Source organism: Palaemon carinicauda, chromosome 4 (genome assembly GCF_036898095.1).
Source record: "Palaemon carinicauda isolate YSFRI2023 chromosome 4, ASM3689809v2, whole genome shotgun sequence".
Taxonomy (NCBI): domain Eukaryota; kingdom Metazoa; phylum Arthropoda; class Malacostraca; order Decapoda; family Palaemonidae; genus Palaemon; species Palaemon carinicauda.
In genome coordinates, this window is record NC_090728.1 from 157,988,001 (window position 1) to 158,014,072 (window position 26,072).

The 26,072-nt window shown below is 43.6% G+C and overlaps 1 long non-coding RNA gene across 1 annotated transcript in view; it reads right to left on the reverse strand.

Annotated features, from left to right (window-relative positions):
• Positions 1-12,911: 12,911 nt before the first annotated feature.
• Positions 12,912-26,072, reverse strand: part of LOC137639172 (uncharacterized) — a 76,736-nt gene continuing 63,575 nt past the window's right edge. Inside the window, exon 3 of the long non-coding RNA XR_011044251.1 lies at positions 12,912-13,223. This is a non-coding gene — a long non-coding RNA (uncharacterized lncRNA). The remainder of the gene's footprint in view (positions 13,224-26,072) is intronic.

Sequence of the window (26,072 nt, forward strand, 5' to 3'; positions counted from 1 at the left end):
GGAAAAATACAAATTATCTCCGAATTTGTCATTTGTTCCGTAACCGAAATACAAACGAGGCTATTTACATTGGGTGACTTACCCCTTAGGAAGGGTGGAAAGTCCCCAGCCTTACTGGCTTTGGCTTTACCCGGGGACTCAGAATCAGAGTGAGTAGCACTCGAGAAAAGGAGTCCCTGCACCTCACAATTCCTTGCTCCGCAAGGGACGTGTGGCCTACATAAGTTGTGTGTGGAGGAATAGAGTGTGACTCGTCCTAGGAAGTTGACCTAGAGTCCTTTAGATGGAATTCTAAGCTAGGACGTTTCCAATACCACCTCGTCAGGGTATGGGAGGCGCGACAGTGCTTAATACTAGGAACACAAGGAAGCATGGTTTACCTGCAGAGGTTGAGGTCAGCTATGCGGAGACTAGGATGCTGCTTTCCCCAAGAGAGGGGAGGATGAAGAAAGTAGTAAGAGCCAGACATACTCTTTCATTCATGCAGACTAAAACCGGGTAACAACGCCCTCAACCTTCTGCTACTTGTCCATTAAGGAGCCTGAGGTTAGACCAGCTGTTGTGCAGCCACCACAGGGCCAATAGAAAAGGTATCGAGGCTCCTGTGGGTCACGTCCTGCAGGTAGTGGGCTCTGAAGGTCGTCTGACGCTTCCAGACCCCAGCTTGTAGCACCTGCTTCACAGAGAAGTTTCTCTTGAAGGCCAGGGACGTAGCGATGCACCTGACGTCGTGTGCCTTAGGGCGACGTGACGAAGGAGGGTCAGGATTCAAGGCGTGGTGGATAACCCTTCGAATCCAAGCCGAGATGGTGTTCTTGGTGACCCTCCTCTTCGTCCTGCCTGTGCTTACAAACAACGCTTGCACCTGGGGACGAACTGCAGCTGTCCTCTTCAAGTAACGCCTCAGACTCCTCACTGGGTATAATAGCAGATGGTTTGGGTCACTTGTTACAGAACGGAGACTCGTGACCCTGAAGGAGTCGAACCGTGGGTTCAGCACTCCAGGGTTCTGAGTCTTGACACCAAACTCAGGGACGAACCTGAACGTTACCTCCCCCCATCCCCCTGAATGGGCGATGTCGTATGAGAGACCATGAAGTTCACTAACTCGTTTGGTAGAGGCCAACGCGAGTAGGAAAGCCGTCTTCCAAGTCAGGTGGCGATCAGAGGCCTGGCGTAATGGTTCGAAGGGAGGTCTCTTCAGAGCCCTGAGAACTCGAACCACGTTCCATGGAGGAGGTCTCACTTCCGACTGAGGGCAGGTAAACTCATAGCTACGTATGAGTAAAGAGAGTTCTAGCGAGGAAGAAATGTCCACTCCTTTCAGCCTAAAGCCCAGACTTAAGGCTGAGCGATAGCCTTTCACCGCTGAGACCGAAAGGCGCATTTCTTCCCGCAAATACATGAGGAACTCCGCTATTGCTGGAATAGTGGTTTCGAGTGGAGAGATACCCCTCCCACGATACCAACCACAGAAGACTCCACTTCGCCTGGTAGACTCCCTCAGAGGACTTTCGCAGGTGACGAGACATTCTCTCCGCAACCTGTTGCGAAAAGCCTCTCTCCGTGAGGAGACGCTGGATAGTCTCCAGGCGTGAAGCCGAAGCGAGGCTACGGCTTTGTGGAAGATGTTGCAATGTGGCTGTCTGAGTAGCTCGTGTCGTGGGGGAAGTTCTCTCGGAAGTTCCGTCAGGAGCTGCAGAAGGTCCGGGAACCATTCCGCGTGATGCCATAGCGGAGCTATCAGGGTCATAGACAGGTTGATCGATAGTCTGGTCCTGTTGAGCACCCTTCTCATCAGATAGAACGGTGGGAAAGCGTACACGTCGATGTTGTCCCACCGCTGTTGGAAAGCATCTTGCCAGAGAGCCTTGGGGTCCGGGACTGGGGAGCAGTACAGAGGCAGCTTGAAATTCAAAGCTGTCGCGAACAGGCCCACCGTCGGCTATCTGAGGATCCAAAGACCACTCGGTACTCAATATCTGCGAAGCCCTGCTCAGACTGTCGGCGAGCACATTCCTCTTGCCAGGAATGAAGCGAGCTGATAGTGTTATCGAGTGACTTCGGACCACCTCAGAATCTCTACTGCAAGATGGGATAGCTGTTGTGAATAAGTACCTCCCTGCTTGTTGATATAAGCCACTACCGTGGTGTTGTCGCTCATCACCACCACGGAGTGGCACGCCAGGGTCCGTTGGAGCTGTTGAAGAGCCAGATACACCTTCATCTCTAGCAGGTTGATGTGTAGGTACTTTTCTGATTCTGACCAAAGGCCTGAGACCCTCTGGTTCAGAATGTGGGCCCCCCACCCTTCTTTTGACGCGTCCGAAAACAATGTCAAATCCGGGGGAAGGACGAGAAGATCCACTCCCTTTCGTAGGTTTTAGTCGCTCAGCCACCACCGCAGGTCCGCCTGTTCCTTGGGTCCTATCGGGACCAGAGAGTCCGGGGAATCGGAGCCATGACTCCACTGGGACTTGAGCTGCCATTGCAGGGATCTCATCCTGAGGCGGCCGTTCGGAACCAGACGGGCCAGGGAGGCTAGGTCACCTAAAAGACGTAACCATGATTGGGCTGGAAGCTCTTCCCGCCTGAGGAAGGGCTCTGCCACCCTCCTCAGCCTTGCTATCCTGTCGTCTGATGGAAAGGCTTTGTGGAGATTGGTATCTAATAACATGCCTAAATAAACCAGTCGCTGGGATGGCTGCAGAGAGGACTTCTCAAGATTTACCATGATCCCTAGATCCTGGCAAAGACCCAGAAGCCTGTCTCGGTGCTGAAGAAGGGTCGACTCCAAGTCTGCCAGGATCAGCCAGTCGTCCAGATATCGGAGGACACGGATGCTGTTCCTGTGAGCCCATGACGAAATCAGGGTAAACTCTCTGGTGAACACCTGAGGTGCTGTGGAGAGACCGAAGCACAGTACCTTGAACTGGTAGGTCTTGCTGTCTAGGCTGAATCTCAAGTACTTCCTGGAAGACGGATGGATTGGGATCTGGAAGTACGCGTCCTTCAAATCCAGTGTGCACATGAAGTCTTGTGGTCTCACTGCAAGTCTGACCGTGTCCGCTGTCTCCATGGTGAACGAAGTTTGCTTGACAAACTTGTTCAGAGCCGAGAGGTCGATGACGGGTCTCCAGCCTCCAGACGCCTTCTTTACAAGAAAGAGTCGACTGAAGAAGCCTGGGGAGCCGTCGACGACCTCATGGAGAGCATCCTTCTTGAGCATGGTCTCGACTTCTGCCCAAAGGGCTAGCCCCTTTGCCGATCCCATGGCATAGGAGCTCAACGACACTGGATTCGCTGTCAGGGGAGGTTGAGATGTTGTGAATGGGACGCGATAACCTTGGCCGATCACGGAGACCATCCAAGAATCGGCCCCATGTTGCTGCCACCTGTGCACGCAACTTTGTAGGCATCCCCCCATAGGTGGACACGCTGGGGGACTGCCACTCCTAGTGTTTACGGCCACGGCCGCTCCCTCTAGGAGTTTTGCCTCCCCTGGAGGACTTACCGCCCCTCTTTTCCTTGACAGGAAAGGGCCGAGGCTTGGACACCTTCGTCTTACCTGCCAGAGCCTGCTTCAGTGTCCTGCGAGGCTGCTGTTGATGTTGTTGTGGAGCTGGAGGCTTGTAGGGCCGAGATGCGAGGGCCCTTTGGAGGAGTGAATCTTGGTTCAACTTCCTCCACCTCTCAGCTGTGCGTTCCACGTCCTTGGCCTCAAACAAGCTTCCCCCAATGATGGAGGAGTGTCTGAGCCTGCACACATCCACGGCGGGGACCTTCGGGTGGAACTTCTTGGTCACCGCATCACGACGCTTTAAGATCGAGTTGGCCCACAGGTTGGTAACCTAGTGGGCCAGGAACTCGATGGAGCGAGTGCCCGAGAGGAGGAAGGTCTCCAGGGCCTTCCTATTGCTCTCCTTAGACAAGTCTTCGGAGCGCAATAGGATGCCCAGAGAACCCAGCCAGACGTCCAGCCACGAAGTGGCCTGCATGGCACACTTCGCGACCTTCTCCTGGCTCAGGATCTCCGACGCCGAGAATGTCACCTGCCGGGCGGAGAGCTTCTCAAGCGGAGTTCCCCTTGTAAGCTCTTCCACCGAGTGGTGGAGGGGAAGAGCTAGGCTGGACTCACCCATGATCTCAAAATACCTCCTCTGCTGTAAACGAGGAGGTGGGAGGAGTCTGCTCCCGGCAGAGGAATGGCTGGAGGAAGCGAGGTCCGAGAGCTGAGCTTCGACCTTGTCTCTGGCACTCTTCACCCCCTGGAAACAGGGCAAATCCACGCTGGCCCTCGGGGGTTTCTGGGTACCATAGATTTGGTCTAGGACCGTGTCCTTGCCTTCGCGAGGGGCGATCTCTGGGTCCTTGAACCTGTTGAGCTGCCTCATCAGATTCAAGACCTGCCAGAAGGCGTGCTCAGACTCGTGCTGCTCTCCTCCCTGTGTCCTGGCAGCTAAGTCTCCCGTCCCCAGAGGCTCTTCTTGGGGAGAAACGTGGACTTCTCCCGGGGTCCGGTTGGCTCTGGACGAATCTGCGAAGACGATTTCGGAATTGTCTTCGAGTCCTTGGGTTTCTTCCTGGGCGGGATACGGGACTCCAACAAAGAGGTCTGGAAGGTACCTTCCACGCGAGTCGTTTCTCTTCCTCGAGGTGGGGTTTCTCCCCTTGGTGCCGTGGGAGACGTCCCCGCCTCGCTGGACTCTCCTGAGTACGGAAAGGCCTCGTCCACAGGAGAAGGAGAAAACGACTGCGAAGGGGATGTAGCCTTCCTGACGGACCTCTTAGGAGCCAACTTCTCCCTGGGAGAAGTCACCACGAAGTCCACTTCTCTCCTTCTCTTCAACAGGGGCGAGTCTGTCCTTCGTTTGAGTCCTAGATCGGCGAGGGCCGGCTTCATAGCCTGCACCACCGCTCGCATCAGAGGACCAAACCAAGACTGACGGGATACGGACGCAGTGTCCGTAATCCCCGCTGGAGGGAAGGGGATCGCCTGATCCTTCGGAGTGGACGCAACGGGGCCTACCTGTAAAGAAGAAAGGGAAGAATGTTGCTGAGACCTCTCCGACGACTCTTCCTGGTCCTGAGTGAGAGACCTGCACTTGCGCGGTGGCGATCCCGACCGCGATCTAGAAGCATGCGTCCCTGTCGCAGGCACGAGCTGCAAAACCCAGCGAGAACGGGGGTCGCGCTGGGGGTCGTGCTGGTGCTTGCGTGGTGGAGCATTCAAGGAATCGCACGCGGGGGGGCTGCTGGAGCGCGGGCACACAGTCGCGCAGGGATAAACACGCGCGGGCGAGTGGGCGAGGGGACGGGTTGGCGCACAGGAGAAGGAGCCCGCGGGCGCGCAGGTGAAGGAGCGCGCGGGCGCGCAGGTGAATAAGCGCATGAGGGTAGCGGAGATCGCTGTTCGTCAGGAGAATGGTAAAGCGCAGGAGATCGACGGCGTCCTGGAGATCCGTGGTGCGTGGGCGAGCGATGGCGTGTTGGCGAGTGATGGCGCGTGGTGGCACGTTGGCGAACGATGGCGCGTAGTACGCACAGGCGACCGACCGCGCACAGGCGATTTAGCGAGAGTGCACGTCGGAGTCTTATGGCGATATAGGTCATGGTGGCGCTGGCGCATAGGTGAGCGCTTGCACGCAGGCGATGGATCGCGCGGGCGCTCAGAAAATCGTTGGCGCGCAGGAGGGTGTCGACGCGTAGACTGCTGGGGCGCAGGATCAGGAGGCGCGGCAACGCGCAAGGGCGAATGCTCGCGGACGGGCTCAGGATATGAAGGCGCGTTGGCGCGCAGGAACTCTTGAATTGCGCGCTGGGGAGCGTGCGCGCTGCTGTGCAGGCGAAGATGGATGTACAGGAGCGCGTGGGCGAGGAGGAGTCAGGTCCTTGCCCGCGTCCAGATCCAAAGATCTAAGGCGCGCGGGCGAGTGTTGGCGCGCATCAGGAACAGGGCGCGCATCAGGAACAGGGTGCGCAGGTGCGCGCTGACGAGCAGGAGATCGTGTGCCCTCAGGAGACCGATGGCGCGCTTGGCACGCAGCAGCAACGGAAAGGTGCTGGCTGCTAACAGGAGAGCGCGGGCGAGCAGGAGAGAGCTGACGATCGGGAGAGCGCTGGCGAGCAGGCGAACGTTGACGAGCAAGTGAGCGCTGGCGCGACGAGCCTGGTGGCTGCAACTCTGGAGAGCGCTTACGCGCTACTGCGCACAAACGCGCAGTTGGGCGTGCAGGGGAACCCTGATGCGCAAGGGAAGCACCCACACCGTAGAAGACATCCCTTTGCCCCCAAGGGACCGGTGCCCGTCGGATGACGAGGTTAGAAGGCGACTGCTGCGCATCTGCGCTGGAAGTGGAAGGTCTGGTAGGCGTAGGAGATCGCGAACGATAACCGGAGAGGTCCAAGGACGTGGCTGCTACGGTCTGCTCACGACGAGGAGAATCCTCTGCGGAGGAAGGAGGCGGTGACGACTCGAAGAGGTGCCTCTTGACTCCCTTATGGGGAGACGGGAGGCCCCTGCGGCGAAGAGGACGACGAGCCTTACGGCGAAGGCGGCCACGAGGAAGGTCATCCGGATCGTCGGTCCTCCGAAGAGGCGTCTCTCTCAGAGCGCTCCCCCAAGGAGGAGGCGTACCCGCAGGAGAGACCGTGGGACCCAACTTCCCCTTCGAAGGATGTTCCAAAGGGGGAGGAGGGCCTTCAGCAACGTCCGCAACAGCAGCCACAGCAGAGGTTTGACCAGACCCGTCGGAAGCCTCCGCCACAACCACGTCGACAATAGACAGAGGGTCTACCTCTGCTATCACCGGCGATTGTTTGACAGCGGCCCTCAACTGGATAAGGTCAAACAGAGCTTCCTTGGAGGGCAAGCCCATAAGCCCCAAGGAAGCCCAAAGCTGAAAGAGATCATCATTAGACACAGCATTAGGGTCATCATAATGAGAATCAAAATCCTCCCCCCGAGTAGGAGGGGGAGCCGCCCCGCTATGGGAGGCGACGCCCTCTTCCGCACCCAGAGATCGGAAACAGAACAAGGGTCTACCCTACCACTTGGCGGTCTCTCACGAGAGGCCGGCTGAGCGGGAGCTTTGGAGGAGGTTTGGGCGGCGGAAGAAGAGTCCCTGGAGCCTTCCTCTTTCAAGGCAGCCCTTAAAGGAGAAAGGTCTCTCTTGAACTTCTTACATCGCCGGGCAAACCTCTCCCACTGGGAGGTAGACCACTCCCTGCACTCACGACACGTTAAGTCCTTATCACACCGTTGACCTCGACACTGCGGGCAAAGGGTGTGAGGATCCGTTTCGACCGCCGACATGAAGGTACCACAGGGGCGGCCAGAGAGTCCAGGGCATTTGCGCATAATAGCGATGAAGGGCGAGGCCAACTTCCAAACACACAAGTCTGAGAAAAAGAAAAAAACAGATTAAGGCTGTCAAAAGCGAGGACGAAAGACAGACACGTCTGCACATCGTCCAAGCCAAAAGTGAAGTGAGACAACTCACCGGTGTGTGGGGGGGAGGGGTAGCAAGCTACCCCTTCCCCTACCTCCTTGCTAACTAGCGCGGAGGTAGTTAACCCTCGTTAAAATTCTATTGGCTCGTCAATTTCAGCTACGCTGAAAGTAAACCCCAATGTAAATAGCGTGTTTATATTTCGGTTACGGAACATGGTTTATATTTCGGTTACGGAACAAACCAAAATCAGAAAATGGCTGTGTGACCAAATATGGGTATTTTTGAGGCAGCCGATGCCCTTTAATCAATACAACTTATCTTTATAACTGTGTCGTAGGCTAATGCTTATGGCAAAGTTGAAGACGTTTGTACTCTCTCGGAGTGTTAATTGGACAGACGTAACTTGGCATTGTAAACAAATAAATGATACAATTTGAACAGCATCTTCACTAGAATTTCTAATCCCACATACAGTACAAAATAAGAATTATATTCTATACAAGATCAGAATACTTTTTAACATATACTTCAATACTTGTAATTAAAGTTCAAACATGTTCTATCAACAAAATCTGATGTAATATCATTTTCCATTTATGGAGCATTTATTGTATTACAGTACAAAGTTTACATAACGCACCCAACTATAGGCCTACAATGAAATGAAAAGATCTCCTCAAGAGTTACCACCAGTAATACAGTAAATTCAATCTTTTCTACATATTATAAGTGATTTCTAACCCAAACTGAACCAGCAGCAATATGGCATATAATTGGTCCCACTGCAAATGCTTGGGTCTTAGAGCATTTATTTGTTTATATTGATGAAGACAATTAATTTTGCTTAGACTGAAAAGGGCAAAATCTGAAACACATTATCAGATGTTTTAATGCATCAAACATGACAATTTTGCATTACAAATCTCAATACATAACTAGCAACATGTATGAAAAGCCTTCAGCATGCATATGACGTGAAGTGAAAAATAAAACATTTACCATGTAAATCAAATTTTAGAAAATCCTGGGATCACTTACTGGAAAGGTTACAGCGCACATTGGTGCATCTCAAGATCTGGCATGGAATGTAGGAGATCTGGGAAATGTGGCATGGCGCTGGGAGGGGGTGCATTCATCGTACTTTCATTTCAAAATCCTTCGACTCCATTTGTACACTGACATTCATCGTCAAACACAGCTTCCTGGAATATTACATACAGTTTCAAAAAATAAATCTTTAGCTGGTCATTAACTCAAACATGAGAATATTAACTATCTTATTGAATTTAATGAACTTAATTAATACTATTATTATAGTACTTGCTGAGCTACAACCCTAGTGGGAAAAATAGGATGCTATAAGCCCAGGGGCCCCAACAAGGAAAATAGCCCAGTGAGGAAAGGAAGCATTGAAAAATAAAACATTTTAAGAACAGTAACATTAAAATATAAATTTCCTATATAAACTATAAAAACTTCAACAAAACAAGAGGAAGAGGAATTAGATAGTATTTGTGAAAGGGAAAATGTTTCCCTACTTGTATTTTCTTATAAAAGTACGTCAGCCAAAACAAAATTTTCAATACATGCCATAGATTAATAGGTACTGTCCATCTAAAATTCTATCTCAAAGAATATTTCAGCAAAATATGCGAATGGATAATAATAAACTGCGAATAATACTAAAATTATAAAATGGGAGGATCCTCAGTTTAAGATCCAATAACTGCAACCATTAACATATATAAAACAAGTTAAACTACTTATAAAACTTTTGCTGTGAAATGTTAAACTAAACATTCAGGAACTACTTACGTTTCAAGTTCAAAATTTAATCATATCTTAAGTAACTTCTGCTTCAAAATTCTTTATCGTATCCTAAGTAACTTCTGCTCCTTTGCAACCAAAGCGAATCAACAATATCCAAGGATTACCCTGGAAAATATAAAATAAAATCTATTATTCAACAGCAACTGGATACCATTAGTGAACCTTTATTTCATAATAGTTTCAAAAATATTCTGACCATAATATCTGAATTAAAAGAATCAGTTTCCCATTTATATTTACCTATCATCTTTTGTAGGCGGCTTCTTTTCCCAGGACCTGCTCCATCATCACCGCTGTCACTTCATGTGACGCTGAAAACGTGCTATATTTTGTCTTCACCGGGACTTATTAATTTGAGAAAATACTCTTCTAACTAACCTAGCTGACCAAAACTAATTTAATTTCGAAATTATATTCCTCTGAATCTACTCTCACGTATGAACGGTCGAATACTATATCTTATCTCTTATTTCAAACTTTCGTGGTTAGTTTAGGTTAGGTTAGGTTTGCCGTATTTTGTCAGACAAAAAGGGCAAAGAAAAGCCCAAGCATCAAGAAATTATCTAATCAACAACACAGACACATTCTCCTAAAATAGGTTTGGTTAAGTTTGCCCTATTTTGCCTCACAAATAGGGCAAAAAGAAACCCAAGCATCAAGAAATGGTCCAACCAACCAGTCAGACACACTTTCCTAGGTTAGGTTAGGTGACCAAGCACTAAGAAATAGTCTAACCAACCACTCAGACACTTTCCTAGATTAGGTTAGGTTAGGTTAGGTGACCAAGCATTAAGAAGCGGTCCAACCGATCAGTCGGACACTTTCCTAGGTTAGGTTAGGTTAGGTTAGGTGACCAAACACTAAGAAGTGGTCCAACCAACCAGTTAGACACACTCCTAGGTTAGGTTAGGTTCCCAGGCATCATGAAGTGGTCCAACTAAGCAGTCACACACTTTCCTAGGTTAAGTTAGGTTAGGTTAGATGACCAAACACTAAGAAGTGGTCCAACCAACCAGTCAGACAATTTCCAAGGTTTGGTTAGGTTAGGTGACCAAACACTAAGAAGTGGTCCAACCAACCAGTTACACAAACACTCCTAGGTTAGGTTAGGTTAGGTTCCCAGGATTGATGAAGTGGTCCAACCAAGCAGTCACACACTTTCCTAGGTTAAGTTAGGTTAGGTTAGGTTAGGTGACCAAGCACTAAAAAGTGGTCCAACCAACCGGTCAGATAATTTCCTACATTAGATTTGGCCTATTTTGCCAGACAAACAGGGCAAAGATAACCTTATGTATTAACAAATGCTCCAATCAACCAGTCAAACACACTTTACTCTCTTACTAGTTTCGAAATCTGTACTTGTCTTTCGTTAAGAGGGAAAGTTCTCCGGGGTAGTTACATAGACCTGACTATCTAGTTAGAGAACTTCACGGATACGTGAAAAAAAAAAACGGCGCAACACATTAAATTCATTATATAAAAAAATATGGACCCTTACCTTTTGATGTCATCAGACATCACATTGGAGATCCAAAGCTATCCATAAATCAAGAGAGATATATAGATAAATTAAATAGCTTTTTCATATTTCAAGAAAACTATAAATGAATTGTTAAGTTACTTCATTTGCAATTCTTTAAGACATCAATATCTTTTTCTACTTTACAAAATGGTGAGCAAAAAATTAGACATTAAAGGAGTCCTAATTTTTTAAGCAAATCTCTTTTGGGATTATGGATAACGGCTTAATACAAGGTGCTAATGGAACTCGGCAGGTTAATACATAAAGAAAGCGAAAAATACATAATTGAAAGGCATCTACAATATCGAACACATGTAATAAATATATAAAAACATTTATAAAATAATGGAAAGCATGGCATCACAAATCAATCATTAAATTCAAACATATAAAGTACACAAAAAATTTAATAATATAAATGACACGATAAAACAACAAATAACATGGCATAAATTCATGAAGTAACAGGTTACAAACAAAAAAGGAATATTAACAATAAAAAAACAATAACACAAAAATTGCCTAACCATCAAAAAGACTACTACATCAGAACAAAATAAACATTCCCTATTGAGTGTTTGCAAAACACTACAATATAAAAAATAATATAAACACAATCCCGGTAAAACTATGATAATAGGTTTGTAGGTTCTATCAAACAAAAAAAATAAAAAAATCCTGGTAGACTTACGATAATGGGTTTGCAAGGTCTATAGAATAGAAAAAAATATAAAAATCCTCGCAAAACGATGATAATGGGTTTGCAGATTCAACAGAATCAAAAATTCGAAAAGGCATGGTAAATATATGATAATAGGTTTGCAAGTTCTATAGAATAAAAAAATATATAAAAATCCTGGCAAAACTGACAATGGGTTTGCAGGTTCAACAGAATAAAAAAATTTGAAAAATCATTGTCAATATATGATGATGAGTTTGCAGGTTCTATAGAATAAAAAATATATATATATAAAAACAGGTAAAATTATGATAATAGTTTTGGAGGTTCTACAGATTAAACACAAAAAAAAAATCCTGGTAAAACTATGATTATATGATACTGTAATGAGTTTGCAGGTTCTACAGAATAAGAAAAAATATAAAAATCCTGGCAAAATTATGATAATGGGTTTGCAGGTTCTACAAAATTAAAAAATATAAAAATCCTGGTAAGACTATGATATTGTAATGGGTTTGCAGGTTCTACAAATTAAAAAAAATATATAAAAATCCTGGTAAGACTATGATACTGTAATGGGTTTACAGGTTCTACAAATTAAAAAAAAATATATAAAAATCCTGGTAAGACTATGATACTGTAATGGGTTTGCAGGTTCTACAAAATAAAAATATATAAAAATCCTGGTAAAACTGTGATACTGTAATGGGTTTGCAGGTCTACAAAATAAAAACTATAAAAATCCTGGTAAAACTATGATACTGTAATGGGTTTGCAGGTTCTACAAATTAAAAAAAAAAATATAAAACTCCTGGTAAGACTATGATACTGTAATGGGTTTGCAGGTTCTACAAATTAAAAAAAAAAATATATAAAAATCCTGGTAAGACTATGATATTGTAATGGGTTTGCAGGTTCTAAAAATTAAAAAAAAAAATATAAAACTCCTGGTAAGACTATGATACTGTAATGGGTTTGCAGGTTCTACAAATTAAAAAAAATATATAAAAATCCTGGTAAGACTATGATACTGTAATGGGTTTGCAGGTTCTACAAAATAAAAATATATAAAAATCCTGGTAAAACTGTGATACTGTAATGGGTTTGCAGGTCTACAAAATAAAAACTATAAAAATCCTGGTAAAACTATGATACTGTAATGGGTTTGCAGGTTCTACAGGATACACAAGTATGAAAACTCTAAAAATAAATCAAATAGGAGTACTGTATGTAAATTTCCATGAAACAAAACATACGAATTAGGAAGATTAAAAATCAGCAATAAATACAGAGAAAATACATTTGACAGCGCATGATCACATTTCTTAAAATGGGCTAATTAGAAAGATAATTTGAATTTCTATAATCTATCAAATCCTTTAAAAAAAAAAATTTTTTAAATCATGTAAATTACGAGAGAATTAAAGAAAGAAACATTCTTCTTAAAATTAAAGTAATTTGTTTTTTTAAAATCCATAAAACGACGTTCTAGCAGTCAATAAAAATTTTTAAGTTATAAGATACTACTGAAGGTAACAGAGATATTATCAATGCAAATTTTTTCAATCATATTACGCAACTTAATTTACCAGAGGTATTTATGAGACTCGCTGTTATAAATTATCTTTAAAAAACTATGTGAAATTTCTAGATTCGTCTTTACACAAATGATCATACACATCTAAACATGAGTTCCATTAGCACACTGGTAAAAAGCTCACTTACCTGACGGCCTCATCTGCAAAGAAAAAATGTTATTTTCATTAGTAAAATAAATTTTTGAATATACTTACCCGATGATCATATAGCTGTCAGCTCTGCTGCCCGACAGAAAAACCTACGGGCGGAATACGCCAGCGATCGCTATACAGGTGGGGGTGTACATCAACAGCGCCATCTGTCAAGTAGGTACTCAAGTACTCGATGTCAACATAGAACCAATTTTCTCCTCTGTCCACTGGGTCTCTATTGGGGAGGAAGGGTGGGTCCTTTAATTTATGATCATCGGGTAAGTATATTCAAAAATTTATTTTACTAATGAAAATAACATTTTTCAATATTAAACTTACCCGATGATCATATAGCTGATTCACACCCAGGGGGGTGGGTAGAGACCAGCATTACATGTTGACATTATTATGAGCTAAGTATTCCGTATTTCATTTTAGCAGTTATTCAAAATAACAAGCATAAAATAAATAAGTACCTGGTAAGGAAGTCGACTTGAACAATTACTCTGCCTTTTTAAGTACGTCTTCCTTACTGAGCCTCGCGATCCTCATAGGATGCTGAGCGACTCCTAGGAGCTGAAGTATGAAGGGTTGCAACCCATACTAAAGGTCCTCATCAAAACCTCTAATCTAGGCGCTTCTCAAGAAATGACTTTGACCACCCGCCAAATCAAGTAGGATGCGAAAGGCTTCTTAGCCTTCCGGACAACCCAAAAATATTAATAAAACATTTCAAGAGAAAGATTAAAAAGGTTATGGAATTAGGGAATTGTAGTGGTGGAGCCCTCACCACTACTGCACTCGTTGCTACGAATGGTCCCAGTGTGTAGCAGTTCTCGTAAAGAGACTGGACATTCTTAAGATAAAAGATGCGAACACTGATTTGCTTTTCCAATAGGTTGCGTCGAATATACTTTGCAGAGATCTATTTTGTTTAAAGGCCACGGAAGTTGCGACAGCTCTAACTTCGTGTGACCTTACCTTCAGCCAAGCTTGGTCTTCCTCATTCAGATGGGAATGAGCTTCTCGTATTAACAGTCTGATAAAATAGGATAAAGAATCCTCTGACATAGGCAAAGATGGATTCTTAACTGAACACCATAAAGCTTCAGACGGGCCTCGTAAAGGTTTTTAAAATAGAACTTAAGAGCTCTTACAGGACATAATACTCTTTCTAGTTCATTTCCAACCATACGATAAGTTTGGAATATCGAACGATATTGGTCAAGGCCGAGAAGGCAGCTCGTGTTTGGCTAGAAAACCAAGTTGTAGAACATGTAGCCGTTTCGGATGAGAATCCGATGTTCTTGCTGAAGGCATGAATCTCACTGACTCTTTTAGCTGTGGTTAAGCATATCAGGAAAAGAGTCTTAAAGGTGAGATCTTTCAGGGAGGCTGATTGAAGCGGTTCGAACCTGTCTGACATAAGGAATCTTAGAACCACGTCTAAATTCCAACCAGGTGTAACCAAACGACGCTCCTTCGTGGTCTCAAAAGACTTAAGGAGGTCTTGTAGATCTTTATTGTTGGAAAGATCTAAGCCTCTGTGACGGAAGACTGATGCCAACATGCTTCTGTAACCCTTGATAGTGGGAGCTGAAAGAGATCGTTCTTTCCTCAGATATAAGAGAAAGTCAGCTATTGAGTTACAGAGGTACTGGTCAAGGATACGGATACTGACTTGCACCAGTTTCGGAAGATTTCCCACTTCGATTGGTAGATTCTAAGGGTGGATGTTCTCCTTGCTCTAGCAAACGCTCTAGTTGCCTCCTTCGAAAAACCTCTAGCTCTCGAGAGTCTTTCGATAGTCTGAAGGCAGTCAGACGAAGAGCGTGGAGGCCTTGGAGTACCTTCTTTACGCGTGGCTGACGTAGCAGGTCCACCCTTAGGGGAAGTGTTCTGGGAACGTCTACTAGCCATCGAAGTACCTCGGTGAGTTATTCTCTCGCGGGCCAGAGGGAAGCAACTAGCGTCAACTTTGTCCCTACGTGAGAGGCGAACTTCTGCAGTACCTTGTTGACAATCTTGAACGGAGGGAATGCATATAGATCTAGATGTGACCAATCTAGTAGAAAGGCATCTATATGAACTACTGCTGGGTCCGGGATAGGTGAGCAAACTATTGGGAGCCTCTTGGTCATCGAGGTTGCGAAGAGATCTATGGTTGGCTGGCCCCAGGTGGCCCAAAGTCTCTTGCATACATCCTTGTGGAGGGTCCAATTGTTGGAATTATTTGTCCCTTCCTACTGAGACAATCTGCTATGACATTCAAGTTGCCTTGGATGAACCTCGTTACTAGTGAAAAGTCTAGACCTGTTGACCAGGTGAGGAAGTCTCTTGCGAACTCGTACCATGTCAGAGAGTAGGTCCCTCCTTGCTTGGAGATGTACGTCAAAGCAGGGTGTTGTCCGTGTTCACCTCCACCACTTTGCCTTGAAGGAGAGACCTGAAGCTTTTCCAGGTCAGACGTACTGCCAGTAGCTTCTTGCAGTTGAAATGCATTGTTCTTTGACTCGAGTTCCATAATCCCGAGCATTCCCTACCGCCTAATGTCGCACCCCAGCCTACGTCCGATGCGTCCGAGAAGAGAACGTGGTTGGGAGTCTGAACAGTCAGGGAAGACCCTTTCAAAGGTTGATAAAGTCCTTTCACCAAGTCAGACCAGACTTTATCTTTCCGGAAACCGGGATCGAGACCGCTTCTAGCGTCTTGTCCTTTTCCAGTGAAAAGCTAGATGATACAGAAGAGGACGGAGGTGTAGTCTTCCAAGTGACACAAATAAACCACGGATGACAGTGTCCTAACCAGACTCATCCACCGCCTGACAGGGCAGCGTTCCTTCTTCAGCATCTTCTGGATGGATAGCAGGGCTGGGGGTTGATCGTCTTGTTCAGCAACGTCCTCATCAGAGGGTTCCTCATCCGAAACTGATGAGGAAACGGCAACGGAGTGGGCAACGTCTGACTCGCTGAATCCGGTCGCACTGGTGGATGCGTGACGGAGCCGGACACAATATCATGGTACTGCTGCACAGTCTGTGAACTGTCAACCATGGGGACGCGAGGAAGTACAGCGTCAACCCGAAACTGTCTAGACTGTCTGGGTTGTGCAGTCAACCCCCTACCGGGTTGCTGAGGTTGCCGCACTGCGTCACAACAAGTCACCTCTGCTGGTTGTTGAACGTCTTCCTAGTGACACACTGAACGTCCACAACCACCTCCGAGAGTCGCTTAACGTCAACGTGCGACTGGCAACCCACACTGGGTCGCATCGGTGGAGGAACCACCTCAACTGGCGGACGCGAGTAGGATACCTCAGCGTCAACAGGGCGCACAACCAACCGGTAGGAAGGTTGTTGGCCAGAAGGTTCTTCTCCGTAAAAAATCCTCTATCAAGGACACAAGCTTGGACTGCATGTCTTGCAGCAAAGCCCATTAGGGTCTACGGGAGCAGGTGTGGCAACAGACGGGGTTAGCGACTGAAGCGGAACCATTTACCATCCCTGGAAGCCTTGTTATGCTTTAATTAAAGTCCATAGGAGGCTAAGCAGCTTAAGGCTCCTCTCCAAATGACAGAGTCCTCAAAGGAATATCAGTAGGAGGGAGAACAGCACTTTCTCATCTACAGGAACCATGTCCGAGAAAAGCTAGGTTATCTCAGTGAGGGTCTCACTGGTGCATAAGCAGCAGACCAGAAGGCAACGTTATGTAACTGCTTGACAGTCTGTGAACTGTCAAAAACTGAACTGTCAACCACAACAGGTGCGTGAGGACATACAGCACTGGTGCATTAGCAGCAGACCAGAAGGCAACGTTATGTAACTGCCTGACAGTCTGAGAACTGTCAAAAAACTGAACTGTCAACCACAACAGGTGCGTGAGGACATACAGCACTGGTGCATTAGTAGCAGACCAGAAGGCAACGTCATGTAACTGCTTGACAGTCTGTGAGCTGGCAACAACCAAAGCTGTGTGGGGAAGCCTCAACTCCTGACTGACTAGTCTGCTGCGGGCGAGTGGCGGTAACCACAGTGGGTTGCGGAGGCTGACACACCGTGTCAAAACACGGCAGCTTGTGGTAGCTCACGCACGGCAACGGAGTGCTCCGTGTGTCTGTGGGAGTCAGCATGCATCTGGCAGGGCCGACTGCGCATGGGTGGAGGAGCTCTCACAACAAGAGTGTGGGAGCAGGCAGCCGTAGCGTCTGCTGGGCGCACAACCGAGGCAGGTTGTATGCAAACGGGTGCATCGTCAACCTTCTCCGCAGTCGGAGTGTGGGAGCAGGCAACAACCAAAGCGGAGTGGTGGTGCGTGGTGGGGACTGCCGTGGGTTGCGGAAACTAACGCATCGCGTCAAAACACGGCAGCTTGACTCGACCTTCCCACTGCTGATGCGGTAGCTCACGCATGTCAACGGAGGGTGCCGCACGTCGGCTAACGTCAACATGCGTCTGGCAGGCTCGACTGCGCATCGGTGGTGGACCTCTCCGCAGCCGGAGTGTGGGAGCAGGCAGCCTCAGCGTGAGCTGGGCGCACAACCGTGGCAGGTTGTAGGCTAACGGGAGCAGTGTCAACCTTCTCCGCACGAAACTCCTGCATAACCGCAGCTAACTGAGTCTGCATAGACTGCAGTAAAGACCACTAAGGGTCTACAAAAGCGGCAACAGACGGAGCTACTGTCCGTTGTGACTGAGGGTCTAAAACAGCTGGTGCGGCAACAGACGGAGTTACTGCCTGTTGCGGTACCACCTTGCCTCTCTTGGGAGGTGTGCAGTCGTCGGATGACTGCAGCGAGTCCGAACTGACCCAGTGGCTACACCTGGGCCGTTGGACTTGCGCGGAAGGGACCGACTTGCACTTAAAAAGCTGCGAGATGTGGTCCATGGTTTCTTACGAGAAACCTCTTCCGCAGACGAGGAATAAATGGGCTCTCTCGTCTTTGTGTGGGTGGGGCGATCTTGGGTAGATACGCCCGAAACCACGGAGGGAAAAACGTCTGTTCGTTGATCAAGGCCTGTGGAACCCATAAGTCGTTCGACATTACTTCTCCCCTGGGCTTGGGAGCTTGTAAGAGGTCCCGGACTAGGTGAACGACTGGCACGAACAGACGAACCCTCGGACGCAACACTAACACTTTGCGCATATCACTTTATCACTTTGATTTTCTGTTTTGCACTTATTTCACTGAAATCGAAACTTTAACTGATTTCTACCTGAAACACGCAATCCTATCCGTCATTAAAAGGTAGTAATTGCGAAAACAGTCGTACAATGCAACAGAAAACATATATAAAGATAAAGAATTCAGTGGTTGGGAAAGAGACTAAACACTAGATCAAATAAACTACGTTTACAATCTCTCACCGCACATAGCCTGGGAACAAGAATAAAACCCTAGAAACGTTTTACCTTCTTCCCCTACAGCGACTAGGGAGGAGAGTAAAAAAAAACGAGAACGTTACCAGCTTGAACGAAACGTTTATTCTCCTCTCTCTCCCTCCGTCTCTATCTCTCTCTCTCTTTCTCTCTTGATTTCGCACCTGAGAGAAGAGCCCAATTATATATCGTTAAAACATGTTATTTGCTAAAGGAAAAAAAAAAAAACTGAAAGGTTTTCCAAATAAAAAGTTCCTTTAATTTAGAATTTAAACCATTTAAGCTAAGAAAGAATGAACGAAACGCCAGAATCGGTTTACTCTTACTGCAAAGTGAAACCGTGATACACTCTCTCTCTATCGTAACGATAGAGCGCATGTTGAACGTCCTGAACGTCAACAACTGCGTAGACTAAAAACTAAACGTTAGTTCATCTTTGAAAACAGTACGAGACTATCAAAGAAATTCTTTCATAAAACATTAAAATTTAAAAAGTATTAAATTCTTTAAAGGTTAAATACGATATAACGGGCTCAATGTTAATTAACTTCGGTTCCAAGTTAGGACCGCCTACTATCAGGAAAGGTCGCATATAAACAAACATAAAAATTTATTGTTATATGTTTATAATAAATGGAAAGTTAATCGAAGAGGCCTAATAAAGGCGGAGAGATATAAAATATATAGATCTATAACGTGTTAAGCAAAATTACTAAAAACCTAAACACACTTCCGTCTAAAGGAAGGGTCGGCCATTTAAAAGTGAAAGAGAGTCCATACTCTCTTCGTCACCTTTAAATCTATCCAAAACGAGTTCAAGTTTTGAAATGAAGATAAAAACCCTGCATAGCGAAAGCTCAAAACTGGAATAGTGTACTTCACCAAATCGTTGTGAAAACAAATCCAGTTAGTAACAGCGTATTTAGTAGGTCTTGCCAGTGGCACGACAGAGAGAAAATTGGTTCTATGTTGACATCGAGTACTTGAGTACCTACTTGACAGATGGCGCTGTTGATGTACACCCCCACCTGTATAGCGATCGCTGGCGTATTCCGCCCATAGGTTTTTCTGTCGGGCAGCAGAGCTGACAGCTATATGATCATCGGGTAAGTTTAATATTGAAAAAAATACATTAACGTGTGCTCATATTACATACAACAATTTATATACTTTATATTCAATCAATTTCATCGGATAAAACATAAGATATGTGATGTCAAAAATAGCAATGTTTACGCCTAATGTAAGTTTTAAACTTAGTAACTTACAGTCTATAACTTGAGGAAAATATTTGTCAACTAATTAACTTGAATATTCAATTCAACTAGGAGAATGTGATTCTATTCTTGTCAACAAAGAAGTAAATTCTTCACTATTCGACAACTGGGCGTGAATACCACGAAATCAAATTCCAAACACACAGCACCAAAGCTCTGTAAAATCTCCAGTTATCTCAGTAGTTCACAAAACAACATTGTGCAGTACTTTCTAAGTGGCCACTTAGATCTGAGGATTCAACACTAAAAACACTATTTTGTTTTGTAATTTATATTCCTACTGATTTACAGAGTAAACCAAACTTAACTAATTCCTCCACTATATAGATTCATATGTCTTTGCATGTGATACGTTCTTGAGGATTTATACATTTGCTTTATGGTTAAGTTATACAGTATACATTATACCATTACTAGTGTACGAACCCATCAAAACTGACAGGTAACTATTTACATAGATACGCACACACAAGCAATTCAACCCTTCCCATCCCCCTCACCCTAACTAAAACACAGCAGTTGCAGTTTTTGAGTGTACCTCACGGTATCACCTAACACCAAAGTATGACTACTCCCTTTCCTCCCTATACGAAGGACAGGCAGAGACCGTATAACCAAAAAAAAATTTACTATATATAATATATATATACAGTATATATATATATATATATATATATATATATATATACATATATATATATATATATATATATATATATATATATATATATATATATATATATATCTTCCTCTTTTACTGCCTTTTCCCAAGTTGCAGACCTTATTGAATATTGATTTAAGCATTATTCAAATTAAAGTTGTGATGGCCTATTGGAAACATCCCTGCCCAGCATTCTTTTGGACGAGAGCTTAAGACCCACTCAAGCTTAATAGTTTCTAGTAGTATCTATAACCTAACCAAATTGTGAGCTAGGCCTACTTACACTCATCAGCACCCCTTGCCTGATTCTCCCTAAACCTAACTTGATGGGAAGGAGCTTTGGCGCTGATCATATGTACGTATGGTCAGTCCCTAACACATTGTCCTATCCAATTCTTCTGACATTGATGTGTAACCTTTAAAACTTTAGCCTATAGTAAGAGTGACCTTTTGTAACACTATATGTAAATTTTTATTCTGTAAATTCAACCTTTTATTCATTATCTAGTTGTTTTCCTCTCGAATATTTGGTTCTATTAGTTCTTAAAATATCCATACACTAATTAATGTGGCCTCCCACAACTTCCATCCAAAGTTTTGGTTTCCTCCTACTCCTAGCCATAAGAAGAATTGGGTATCATGTAGTCACTTACATCCCTTTAACAAATCATCTGTTACTCATTCTTTATTCCTACAAGAAAAGAGCATAACTTCAATCCAGATGACCTAAAGTAAAAAAGAAAAAAATAAATTAATTTCTTCTACAAAGACTTCAAGACCTCATTTCCCATGCCTGAAATATGAAGAGATGGTTCAGTTTTCTTTCATCTAAGGTCTAAGTTCCTCTTACCAAGTTCAGAATGAAAATGATGGGCTAAACCTCTGAACTCTTCCATCTTTCATAGTTATGTACACACCACTGGCAGTATCTAGTACAGTATTGTACTTTGTTTCAGTTTTTTTATAAGAGACTTATCAATGTCATAGAACCTAAGAGTAATAAGATACGAATCATAAACTTAATTTGAAAAAACGCTTATTACAGATCCTTCTCTTTCAACATTATACCTTTCTAAATAGAAATCCCTTTCCGTCAATTATATAACACTGCTTACCATTAGAATGAAGAGGACTGAATTTGCCACGACTTTCCCAGTCGCAGCACAACCAGTACATAGGGGATACAATACATTACAGGATTTTCCCCTGTAAATAAACCTGCTCTTACATGAAACATTACAAAGGTCTTATTGCTCTAAAATATATCATTTTACATACTGCTATCAAAAACTTGTTTACTGCACACCAGGCCTCATATATGTCATGGGCCTACCATAAACAAAGCATTCAATAGAAAAATAAAATTCCTGACTATGAAACTTGAAGTCATACAGAACCAACAAGGAAACAGACTTCTGTCCCTTCCAATCGGTTTGATAAAAAAAAGACGGATTAAAAAACTTCCACAATCACCTTATAATCTATTCTGTCTACAGAATATTATATTCAGGTTATTGGGTTTTGTATTTCTTAACCTGGCAAATAATCATCAATTATACTACATCCGTTTGCCAAATATTATTGGGTTTTGTATTTCTTAACCTGGCAAATAATCATCAATTATACTACATCCGTTTGCCAAATATTATTAGGTTTTGTATTTCTTAACCTGGCAAATAATCATCAATTATACTACATCCGTTTGCCAAATATTATTGGGTTTTGTACTTCTTAACCTGGCAAATAATCATCAATTATACTACATCCGTTTGCCAAATATTATTGGGTTTTGTATTTCTTAACCTGGCAAATAATCATCAATTATAATACATACGTTTGCTAAATATCATCGCTGTGTAATTTCTAACATATCTAAACCTTTCCCCATCCCTCTTCCGACCAAGTTTTACCAATTATCTACATTACTTTTTTATTAATCTTGATTGTTATATATTAACAAATATTGTCCATGGATCATCACTCAACATCTAATTATATCTCAATAGTGTCTTGTTTTCATCATGCCACATCTCAACACTCTCAAATCTTCCTAGTTACCTTTGCCAACATAGTTCGAAGGAGGTTATGTTTTACCCCGTTTGAGTTTGTTAATGAACACCTTCCTGGCCACAATTTTAATTGTAATGAAACTTGCAGGGATTAACTGTATGTAAATAGCTGGAAATTATTAAATTTAGGAAGGTCAAGGTCAAAGGTCAGGCAAAATGTCAAATTTCTGTAATCAGCCATAAGTTTTGATATCATTTTCACAGACTTCAAACTTGATTCACACGCGTGTATGAAAATCCACGCCAATTAATACATGTTAAGGTCGCAGGAAAAGGTCAAGTTCATGGTCAAGGTCAAGCAAAAGGTCAAATTCCGGTCATCAACCATACAGCCACAATTTAAATCGTAAAGTAATGAAACTTGCAATGATTTTAAATGGTAATGTAAGAACTGGAAATTATAAAATTTTGGAAGGCCAAAGGTGAAGGTCACAGACGAGCAAAACATCCATATCACGTAATAAGTCATAAGTTTGGACCTTCTCCTCACAGAGACTTCAAACTTGGCTCATGTGAGTGTATGAAAATCTACGCCAATTAATACATGTTAAAGTCAAAGGTCAAGGTCGAGCAAAATGTCGGGAAATAAGCTGCAGCGGCGGAAGTCTGCACTCTACCAAGTGCCCCTCTAGTTTTGGAAAAAATTGAAGTCTACACTGAGTGTTAAACATTAAACAGCAGTAAAAGCAATTATCTGTGACATATTTAATTGACCTTTATGTCTAAACTAAACTTGCGTTTACTGCAATACGGTTTCTTTCTACATCAATTGCTCCTCACTTTGGTTATTAGCTCAATTACAAAACGCTTTACCTCTAGCAAAATTCCATAAACAGGATGGCAAACTCTTTTTATCAGTCTAAAAACATTCCTGAATTTATTATATTCCTGAATTTATTATAAACACTGGTGTAGTAACAAAGCAAATCTTGAAGGCAAAACAGTCAACAATACTGAAACAAAAATCCCAGCACCAGCCGGTCAATGTAATCGAAATCATATTTGAAGAAATGGAGTTTACCCATGGAAAAATAATAATTTCTTAAACTGTACTATAGCATGTGATGTACAAAATAAAAGACATCTGCCCTCTACAGCATGTATCCAGAAAACTAACTTCCCAGGTAGCTTTAAACTGGAGTTTATGTGCATGACATCATGGATGACTACACCAATAACCCAAAGCTTCTTAAAACATCATCTTGGAGAGAACTACATTTACAATGTAGATGTGTGAAAGATACCATAATACATGTCATACCTAATCATGGATAATATGTAATAATGAGGTTATAGAAATGCTACGAAATTTCACTTGTGAATTAAGTTAGAAAAAAAAGCTGGAGTTGGTTTCTTTCACTATCCATTACCTATGAGACAGATTACGTTTTCTATTATGGCACTCAAAGCTATAGTTCTGTTTCCTTTCCAGTTATTAATGATTATATCTCTCGACATGAAAACACACTAAGATAAAAAATACTTTCATCCAAAAAGTTTTCTGAAATTTAGAATTGAATAAAATATAGCGAATATCTTAGAACTTCACTAAACTGGCGCTTTGCTACATTCATAATTTGGAATGGCATGCTTCAAGTCTTGTACTCATTCTTCTCCATAGAAACAATTCTTTACTAAGACACAAATATTATATTGACACCAACAAAACATTATCCAGATGAACAAAATTTCAAACTCCGATGTTAAGATTTTTTAAATGAATCAATTCGATCCACTTTTAGGAATTGCCAGTAACATTTATATATTGAATATTTCTTACTTCCAGAGTAAATATAGCAATTGCAAATGTATTAAAAAAACTTGATACACTTTTTATCATTTTAAAGTAAGCAGAAAATATAACAATGCTCCAGGAAGCTGAAAAAGATGAATTCTCGATATTCCATACGCATATTATCGTATAAATACTGTACACAACTATCATAAATATCAAACACTGAAAATATCTAGCCGACTAATTTACAATCCTCCATCTTTAATACTGCACTATGAAAGAAAAATTAAGTATAACACAAAAATATCAGTACTTAAGAGGCATAAAAACTACCTTGGGAACTAACTATCTTTTATAAGCGTTAACTCTCGTAAGTAATGCACATACTGTTGTTATTCATACACCCTGCATTAATTCACTCTCCTAACAGTATTTCGAATCTCCTATCATTCCATGAAGTTCAAAATAGCATTTAAATGTTTGTCATAAAACTATGAAAATACCATATACGTAATCAGAGGAACGTTGTTTGCTTATGTGTATATACATTAGGTTTTCTGGAGGATTCCATAAAAAATTTGCCTGCAATTTAAATATGATTAAGTACTGATCTTGTAAACCTATCCAAAACGCTACATGATGCAACTTTACTACAAAGAATTAAAATGACAAATTCGTATATAATTTGTATTTTTCCTAACTATACAAACCTTAGCTATCTAATATGGGTATTACTTTTGGCGTAGCTGAAATGACGAGCCATTAGAATTTTAACGAGGGATTACTACCCCTCGCTAGTTAGCGAGGGGGTAGGGAAGGGTAGCTTGCAACCTCTCCCCCCTCACACACCTGTGAATACTTCACAGGTAGGACTTCCCGGGGGGACAGGGCTGGCGGGTAAGTATGATTAAATAGCTAAGGTTTGTATAGTTAGGGAAAATACAACTTATCTACGAATTTGTCATTTGTTTCGTAACTGAAATACAAACCATGCTATTTAATATGGGTGACTCAACCTATAGGTAGGGTGGAAAGTCCCAGCCATACTGGCTTTTGGCTTTTTGCCCGGGGACTCAGTATCTGAGTGTGTTAGTACTCAAAGATAAGGAGTCCCTGCACCTCACAAGTGCCTTGCTCTGCAAGGACCGCGACCTACGTAAGCTTGTGTGTGAAGGAATGAAGTGACTTGTCCTGGGAAGTTGACCTGAAGTCCTTTAGATGGAATTCCAGGATAGGACGCTCCCAATACCACCTCGTAATGGTATGGGGACGTGACAATATTAAGAGGGGAGGATGAAGAAAAGAATAAGGGCCAGGCATACCTTTTCATTCATGCAGACTAAAACCGGGTAACAATGCCCTCAACCATCTGCTACTTGTCCATTAAGGAGCCTGAGGTTTAAACCAACTGTTGTGCAGCCACCACAGGGCCGATAGAGAACGTATCGAGCCTCCTGTGGGTCACATCTTGCAGGTAGTGGGCTGTGAAGGTCGTCTGACGCTTCCAAACCCCTGCTTGTAAAACCTGCGTCACTGAGTAGTTTCTCTTGAAGGCCAGGGACGTAGCAATGCCCCTGACATCGTGTGCTCTAGGCGACTTGACGGAGGAGGGTCAGGATTCAGGGAATGATGGATAACCCTGTGAATCCATGCTGAGAAAGTGTTTTTAGTGACCCTCCTCTTCGTCCTTCCGGTGCTAACAAACAATGCCTGCACCCGCGGACGAACTGCAGCTGTTCT